The sequence below is a fragment of the Leptonychotes weddellii genome, chromosome 2 (genome assembly GCF_054177405.1).
Source record: "Leptonychotes weddellii isolate Sample4059 chromosome 2, ASM5417740v2, whole genome shotgun sequence".
In the NCBI taxonomy this organism is placed as follows: domain Eukaryota; kingdom Metazoa; phylum Chordata; class Mammalia; order Carnivora; family Phocidae; genus Leptonychotes; species Leptonychotes weddellii.
In genome coordinates, this window is record NC_138370.1 from 166299799 (window position 1) to 166308563 (window position 8765).

The window sequence follows — 8765 nt, forward strand, 5'->3', positions numbered from 1 at the left end:
CAACAAAGCAGAAATGCACCAGAACACCAAAGAATGAAACTAATAAACTGCTTCAAACCTTATGGATAACATAATACTGTTGAAGGATGGAAAATGAGACTCCCAAAATAAGTTCCATTTTAAATGAATGGACAGATGCTAAAAGATGGCATTTCATCCTTAATAATGCTTGTAGATTCAGTGTCATTCCAGTCAAATTCTCATTGGGTTTATTGTGAAAAATGACTTTCCAATCCTAAAATTTATGGGCAATACTTAAAGAGCTAAGCATAACTTAAGTCAAGGTGATTGAGGGAGTTCCTCTAAAACATATGAAGACTTACTTAATGCAAAACAGTTAAAACATGGTGCTGTTGGACATATACAAATCAGTAGAACAGATTAGCAGTCTGGAAACTCTCCAGATGTTAGTGGAATCTGGTACAAGACAGAGATGTCATTATAAATCACTGGGAACGATGGCCTATTGAATAAATGGTTCCAGGACAACTGGTTATCCATGTAGGGCAACAACAACAACAAAAAAGAGGATTCCTACCTCACACCACTCACAAAAGTAATTCCAGTGGGTTATAGGGCTAAATGTGAAAAGAAAAACTAAAAGAAAAGATATAGGATTAAATCCTAATGAACTCAAAATAAGGAAGACTTTCTTAAGATTGCAAGAATAATGGGGCGCCTGGGTGGCTCAGTTGGTTAAGCGGCTGCCTTCGGCTCAGGTCATGATCCTGGAGTCCCGGGATCGAGTCCCGCATCGGGCTCCCTGCTCGGCAGGGAGTCTGCTTCTCCCTCTGACCCTCCCCTCTCTCATGCTCTCTGTCTCATTCTCTCTCTCAAATAAATAAAATCTTTAAAAAAAAAAAAAAGATTGCAAGAATAACAATCCATACGACAATTTTGTAAATTTGACTGTATTAAACTAAACTTAACTGTTATAAAAGTCACTATGAACAGAGGGCAAATTCAAGCCTCAAATGGAGACCGTATTTATAACTGAGGTAACTGGCAACCCATTCAACTAACAGAACGAAACTACAGTGAATGAGAAAAACACAGCTATGTAGAAAAATAGGCAAAACACTTGTCAGAACAGAGTTAGCCATATAAGGAAAGAAAAAGATACTTAAAAGAATATCCTACCCAGCCTCTGCCCCAGTATAGGGTTCTTTTATTCTATCATATAAGAGATGGTAATTCAACCACTGATTGATAATAAGTACTTGCAAAAAATCTTTGATAGCTCTGATAATTAAGCTCATATCTCTGAAATATCCACCCCTTGTTTTATATTTTTTCTATCTGCAACAATATTTTGCTTAACAGTACTATAAATATTTGTAGAAATTATTATAACTCTAAGATTTCTCTTTTGGGGATTTTTCCCCTGTCTGCAGCAATATGAGAAAATTTACTCCTTCTACTACTGCTGTAAATATTTATTGAAACTATTATGTCTCTCTAAACTTCTGTTTTCTTAATTGTTCTTCATAAGTCAGTTTCCATATTCCTCATTTTCCTTTCCCTCTCTTCTACAAACTCTAGACTGGCTTAAAATGTAGTTACCCATAGGGGAACATTGCCATTTACTTCTCCATTTTACTTTCTAACAAGGTATTTGAAATATTAGAGATATTTCTTTGTGCACTTTCATTTGTACAGATTTGTATAAATACTCTGAGACTCAGAAACTGGGAGGAAGTAAGTCATGCATTGCTTATACCAATGATTCTTTTTTGCCCTGGCACACTAAGTTAAAAAACAGGTAGAAATAACATTCGCATATCATTTTTTTTTTTAATTTCACTCTTAATCTGGGACCAAACTAAAAACTTCTCCTAAATTCTAAAGTACAGGAAGAAATTTGCAACTTATAGACTTTATCATTATTGTGATACTCATGAAGAATTTAACAGTCCTATACAAAACAAGATCAAATATGGGCAGAGATGAAACAGCATGTCATTGGCCCTGTTGGTGTAGATTTCTGCCATGAGGTCCAGTGATACTCTCCTAGAGCTTTCTTTATAATTTCTCACTGCATTGCAATTGTTTCCATGTTTATCTTTCCACTATAATATATCTTTGGAAGCAGGAACCTGTCTTTTCATTTTTTTATTCCCAGTACATGTATGATATATGACATGTTCAATTTATTAGATTTAAAATCTTCATTGTTTTCAAATGCTACTGACAACTAAAATGAGAATTGAGACTTGATCATTGGATTTATGATTCTTTAGCAATGAAATTTTTTATTTTAATAATTTTGAATGGAAAATGCCTTAATACTTTCTTAAACAACACATGAAACATTAAGTGTCATGATGAACATTAGTTATCGCACTGCCTTGTAATATCTTGACATTTTAGAATTATTTTCCCTCAAGCTAATTGGCAACAGATAAGTAAAAAAAAAAATATTTTCAGAAATTACTACTACACAGCGCTACCAATAAGTTAACCTTTGGAAATCACATCCTCTAGTTTGAGTAAGATTTAAAAAAAATTATGAGACTAATATCAACTAGGCTTCAAGTGAGCATTTGAGAGACTGCATTGAATAACTTACATGACTTTCACGGATATGTTTATTAAGTATCTCTTGCTGCTGCTGCTACTGTCACTACTAGTCTGGTTTCTTGGCTGAAATTAAGGTAGGTGAAGTTGTCAGCTGAGATGTTAAACTGTAATTAAGAGAGCCTTTATGGTTTTGTGATGTGATGTTTATGCTGTTTATAAATGGAGTCTGTTGTTGTTCTATGAGGAAAATACGGAACAGTTTTTATAGTTCAGTTCAGAAGGTATTTCTGTGTCCGCCAATGAAGGCAATAAAATTATCCCTCTTGTTTTTCATTGCTGAGCTTTTGTTTTCCAAGGCTAAAGACATAAAAGAAAATGTTATGTCCGTGTTTAAGATGATACCATATTTTATTAAACCTGAAGAATAAAACATAATGTATCTAGATTATCCATGTCGCTTTCAATCTAATATTCTCTGACTCTAGGCATAGAAGAAACAGGTGATACTTAAAAATTCCAAATCGAGGCATACCACTTATCTGCTTTAAAACCTTTTAATGGCTTCTTATTGTCCTTAGGATAAAATCTAAAATCCTGAACTTGCCAAAATCCAGCTCCTGTCTACCAGTCTCATCTTGTGTCTCTCTTTCGTTTTGGTCCTCTTTCTGGCTATCTCTCATTTTCTTCAATATGTCATACACTCTGGCCTCAGAATATTCACACATGCTCGTGCCTCTCTATAGAAGCCACTCTCTACCCCCACCAATTTATTCTAAATAAAACTTACTCTTCTTTTTTTCAGGTCTTTTAAACATCACTTATCTAACAAAACCTCCCTCACACCTCCTAAATTGCATGTACACACACACACACACGTGTGTGTGTACATTCTATTAATTTCCCACCAAAATTTAAGTTTGGGTCTCTTATATTTTCTCATAGCATCATGTGTTCTTTTGTAGCACTTATCACCCTTCTAATTATTTGTTTCCATCATTTATTTTGTGGTTTCTGTTTGTTAAGCTTTTTCCTGTCCTTTATTTTCTTTTAGGTTGCATTTTTCCCTTTATTTCACTTTTTTTTCCTTTGCTGATTTTCAAGTTATATACTTCACTGCTATTCTGTTGATGGTTACACCAGAAATTTTTAAGTGTGTAATTAGCTGAACAGTTAATATAAATAACTTAGAGCATTTTAAGTTGCCACCTATCCCGACACATAGAGCTATTTTATCAGTGCTTTAGTTCTCTTTTTATGACACCACAGTTTAAGCATTGTAACTGTTTCATATCCTCAGTTTTTGTTTAGATTTACATATATGATGACCTTTTCCTTTGCTCACCATTCCTTCCTGTATCTCAGATTTTCCTCTAGGAACAAAAATTCTTTTAATAAACAGAATTTTCTTAATTCTATTGATAGCAAATTCCCAGGTTTTTTTTTTTCAGTTTCTTTTTTTTTTTTTTAATGTATGTTCTTAAAAGATTATTTTTCTGGGTACACAAGTTTAGTCTTACTGCTACTCTGAGTGTCCTGGATTCCACTGTTGCTATAACTACAACTAGTAGGCTTTCCTTTATAGGTAATCTTCATACTCTGTACTTTCAGCAACTCTCTTTCTCTTTCTCTGTATGTGTGTTTTGTTTATGGGTTCTGTAGGTTGTCTTGGATATGTTTGGGTATAGATTTATTTTCTTTATTCTGATTGGTAATCATATGGTTTCTATAACTTAGGACAAATGTCTTTCATCAATTGTGATTTTTTTAGCCATTATCTTTCAAATGTGTTGTAATTCTCACTTTATCACCTGTCAGAATCTACTGAGACATTTTTTGGATCTTCTCATTCTATCCTCTGTATCACTTACCTTCTCTTTTATATCTTCCATCTCTTTGTCTCCTTTTGTTGCATCTTGATTAGTGTATTTGGAGCAATCTCCAAATTCACTAATTCTCTCCTGAGCTATTCTGATTACTGTTTAACCTGTATCTTGAATTTCTAATTTGTTACTACATTTTTCATTTCCAGAATTATTTGTAACATTTTTAGAAATATGCGTGTCAGCGTGCCCCTAATTTTACAAAAGAATCAATAAGCAAGATATCAAGAGTGACTAGGAGGATTATTTTAGGCAAGGTGGTCAGGAATGTCTCCCTGAGGGAAATGAGTTTGAGCAGAGGCTTGAATAATGAGAAGTCCTCCACATGAAGATCTCAGGGCAAGGGATTCTAGGAAGAAGAAATATCAAATACAAAGACAAAAATATCAGAAGGCAAAAAAGTCAAGAACAGATCAGTTATGTTTGAGGAACTGCATGAAGATTGTGTCAGTTACTTAAAAATCAGGAGACTATTCAAAGCTTTTTCTATAAAGTCAGATTATAAAGTGTGAAGAAATATAATTGTCACAGAATGTATGAACTGGATTTTTCGTTTTTCTGTCTTGTAAAGAATATCACAAACAAATAGCCATACGCTTTACAGTCAGATGTTCCTTAAATGTTGCCATGTAAGCAAACCAACACTTGACTAACCTAATTAGCTGCATGAAGCATAAAAAGAAAGAAAGGAGAGGAAGAGAAAAAAAAGAAACAGAAAGAAAGAAAAGAAAAGATTAACTTCCTTATAGCCATTACATTTTTCCTGAATATTTGTTATAGTTTGATAGAAAATTGGCCACTGTAGCACCACATGGTTTTTAAGTGACAATACTTTGGATTTTAGTTTCCTTTGTAATTTTTTTCATCTATTTTCCCTCTAAAGAGATAACTTTCATAATGTATATCTTAACTTTGAAGTTATCAGTTTGTCAAAATTGTGTTCTTGTGCTCAGATTGAATAAAAGTAAAGCTTACATTACTTCTGTATTTAAAACCTTCCTCTTAGTTTTCTGTTACATGAAGAACAAAATTTATTTCCATGACTTGTATGACTTTGCTAGGATCTTGTCCCTGCCCACCTCTCTGTTTTATATATAGAATACGTGTGTGTGTGTGTGTGTGTGTGTGTGTGTGTGTGTTATTCATTGGGGGCATTATTTATAATAGCAAAGAGTTGGAGATATATTCTCATTTGTAAAAAAAGCAGGAAGGATAAAAACTAAAAGCATGGTTCCCTATAAGGGGATGAAGTAGATGAGGCAGAGGAGACAGGATGAAAGTGCTGTGAATAGACTTTGTTATGTAGTTTTATGTAAATATTCTACATATTCCAAAGAATATACATTTTTTAAAATAAAGCAATCCCTAAAATTTGAGAAAGAATATAACAAATCTGGCTGCATTATTTTAGTAACATAGTGACACTGAGGAAAGAATTACGTCAGGTAACTTTAGCCAATATTTTGACTGTACATTCTTAGTAGAATATATTCTAAGGACAAAGAGTGCTTCAAAGAAATCTTTTTGGTAATATTAGTAATAATATTGCCATTGTATATTATTTTGAATCTAGATAATAAATATGTAATCATGTAACATTGTTAGGGAACCAAGATTTCCAGGGTAAGAGAAGAAACACAGGAGTAAAAGCAAAGAAGTAAAAATGCTGTAATATTACATGTGGATTGGAAATGTCAGTGCAAATTCACAATTTTTTTTTCTTTTCAAAAATTTTCATTTCCTAGTCTGACTACTGAAGTACTCTAAAAGCAATGACAGCTCAATTGAACCTAGACCCGGATTATGATCTCTAAACATTATTTTCCTTTAAAAGGAAGCTGGCCTCCTTGCAATCCTCGTGTGGATCAGAAAGTGTACAAAATGAGCCTAGAACATCTTGTGCCAGCAAGCAAGGAAGCTCCAAAGACTAATTTGTCAACAGACTACAGAAGCCAATGTTAAGAGTTCCCCATTGGCCAGTATGAGAACATTTGAGCATCAAAATGAACAGTTGCAACTGAAGCATGCTGAATGTTTTAAAATCCATTCATTTATGATAATCAGAAAACAGAAGTGCCCCTCAAAGTCTTTAGTCCACCCTGGGGATACATAGTGTACCGTAGTGCGCAAATGAGCAATTAAAGGGAAAAGTTAAGTATTCGTCTTCTTTCTTTTTTTTCTTCCTTCCTTCCTTCCTTCCTTCCTCTCTTTCTCTTTCTCTTTTTCTCTTTCTCTCTCTCTCCTTTTCTTTTCTTTTCTTTCTACAGATTGTATTTCAGGACCAAATAGCCATCATTTAAGAAAGATTCTTGGGCGCTTGGGTGGCTCAGTTGGTTAAGCAACTGCCTTCGGCTCAGGTCATGATCCTGGAGTCCCTGGATTGAGTCCCGCATTGGGCTCCCTGCTAGGCAGGGAGTCTGCTTCTCCCTTGACCCTCCCCCCTCTCATGTGCGCGCTCTCTCTCTCTCTCAAATAAATAAATAAATAAATAATCTTTAAAAAAAAAAAAAAAAGATTCTTCAAGGGGCACCTGGGTGGCTCAATGGGTTAAGCAGCTGCCTTCAGCTCAGGTCATGATCCCAGGGTCCTGCGATAGAGCCAGGCCCCAAGCTCCCTGCTCAGTGGGGAGTCTGCCTCTCCCTCTCCCTCTGCTGCTCCCCCTGCTTGTGCTCTCTCTTTCAAATAAATAAAATCTAAAAAAAAAAAAAAAGGATTCTTAAAGAATTTCAGCTAATAAATATGGAAAACATGATAGACTAAAAATAGTACTATTTTGCAACTCCTAATAAGATAATTGAATCAAGCATCATCATTAGAAGATAAAACTATTAGAGGAAAGGTTATTTGGGGAACTGTACAATGGAGGGCATGGTCAGATTATCACCATCAGAACACAATGATCACTTGAGCATCATTGAGATTAGACTTTATGTGCCTTGTGATATGTTGCATCACTTTTGAAGTATTCTTGCCAAAAGCAAGAATATGTTTGAATAGGAATCTAAGCAGTTCTTTAGGCCAGCGGTTCTCAAATATGGTTCAGGAAGTTCTTGGAGCCCCTGAAACTTTTTCAGGGGATACCCCAGGTCAAAACTAATAATATGTTATTTGTCCTTTTCACTCTCATTCTCTCATAAGTATGTAATTAAGTCCACCATAGACTACTAGTATTTCTAAATATATTGACTACAGAAGCATATATGACAATCTGCTTATCTTCTATTAAGCTAGACATTAAAGAGATTTGCAAATTATTTAAAAATCTCACTGTTTTACTTTGAAAATGTTATTTTTCATTAAAATGTTTTTAAAAACATTAACATTTATAGTTATTGTTATCAATTAGGAATATTTTTTAAATTTATCAGTTTAATTTATATGGTAAATATAAATGGATGTAACTCACCTAAACAAAAGCTCTTTGAAGTTCACAGTATTTTTTTTTTTTTAAGATTTTATTTATTTATGTGACAGAGAGAGAGAGAACAAGCGGGGGAGTGGCAAGGAGGGGGAGAGGGAGAAGCAGGCTCCCGCTGAGCAAGGAGCCTGATGCTGGGGCTCAGTCCCAGGACCCTGGGATCATGACCTGGGCCAAGGCAGCTGCTTAACGGACTGAGCCACCCAGGCGCCCCCACAGTATTTTTTAAGAGTAAAAAGAAATGAGATCCAAAAGCTTACAGACCATTTGCTTTAGAGTTAATTCCAAGTTTATCAGAATTACTGGTAAATAGAACAAAGGAAATGACATCACAGGAGACAGAACAAACCATAATGTAAAATGTTCTCTAGTAGTACCGATGACCTAGCTTCTTCAAAAAGTCAGTGTTGGAGCACCTGGCTGGCTCAGTTGGAAGAGCATGTGACTTTTGATCTCAGGGTTGTGAGTTTGAGCCCCACGTTGGGTGTAGAGATCACTAAAATAAACTTGAAAAAGTGTCATGAAGACTCACTAGAGGAAATTTCAGTACAAACCAGGTGTTAGACGATAGCAAGGAATTGGTGTAATTATGTATGAAAATGTTTATATGTTTTATTTTATTTATTTTTTTTTAAGATTTATTTATTTGAGACAGAGAGAATGAGAGAGACAGAGAGCACATGAGAGGGGGGAGGGTCAGAGGGAGAAGCAGGCTCCCTGCCGAGCAGGGAGCCCAATGCGGGACTCGATCCCGGGACTCCAGGATCATGACCTGAGCCGAAGGCAGTCGCTTAACCAACTGAGCCACCCAGGCGCCCGAAAATGTTTATATGTTTTAAAGATTCATGACACTGAAATGATGTAACATCTGGAATTAGCTTTAAAATACTTAGGTAAATAGGGATAAATGGAACAAGTATAGCAAAAATCTAGGTAATTGTTGAAAC

The 8765-nt window shown here is 35.0% G+C and overlaps 1 protein-coding gene and 1 non-coding gene across 11 annotated transcripts in view; both read left to right on the forward strand.

Annotated features, from left to right (window-relative positions):
* LCORL (ligand dependent nuclear receptor corepressor like) overlaps positions 1 to 8765 on the forward strand; it is a 164720-nt gene that overhangs the window by 108691 nt on the left and 47264 nt on the right. The gene's annotated exons all lie outside the window — the stretch shown is intronic.
* Positions 8233 to 8305, forward strand: TRNAK-UUU (transfer RNA lysine (anticodon UUU)). The gene has a single exon. It is a non-coding gene; the product is annotated as a tRNA-Lys (tRNA).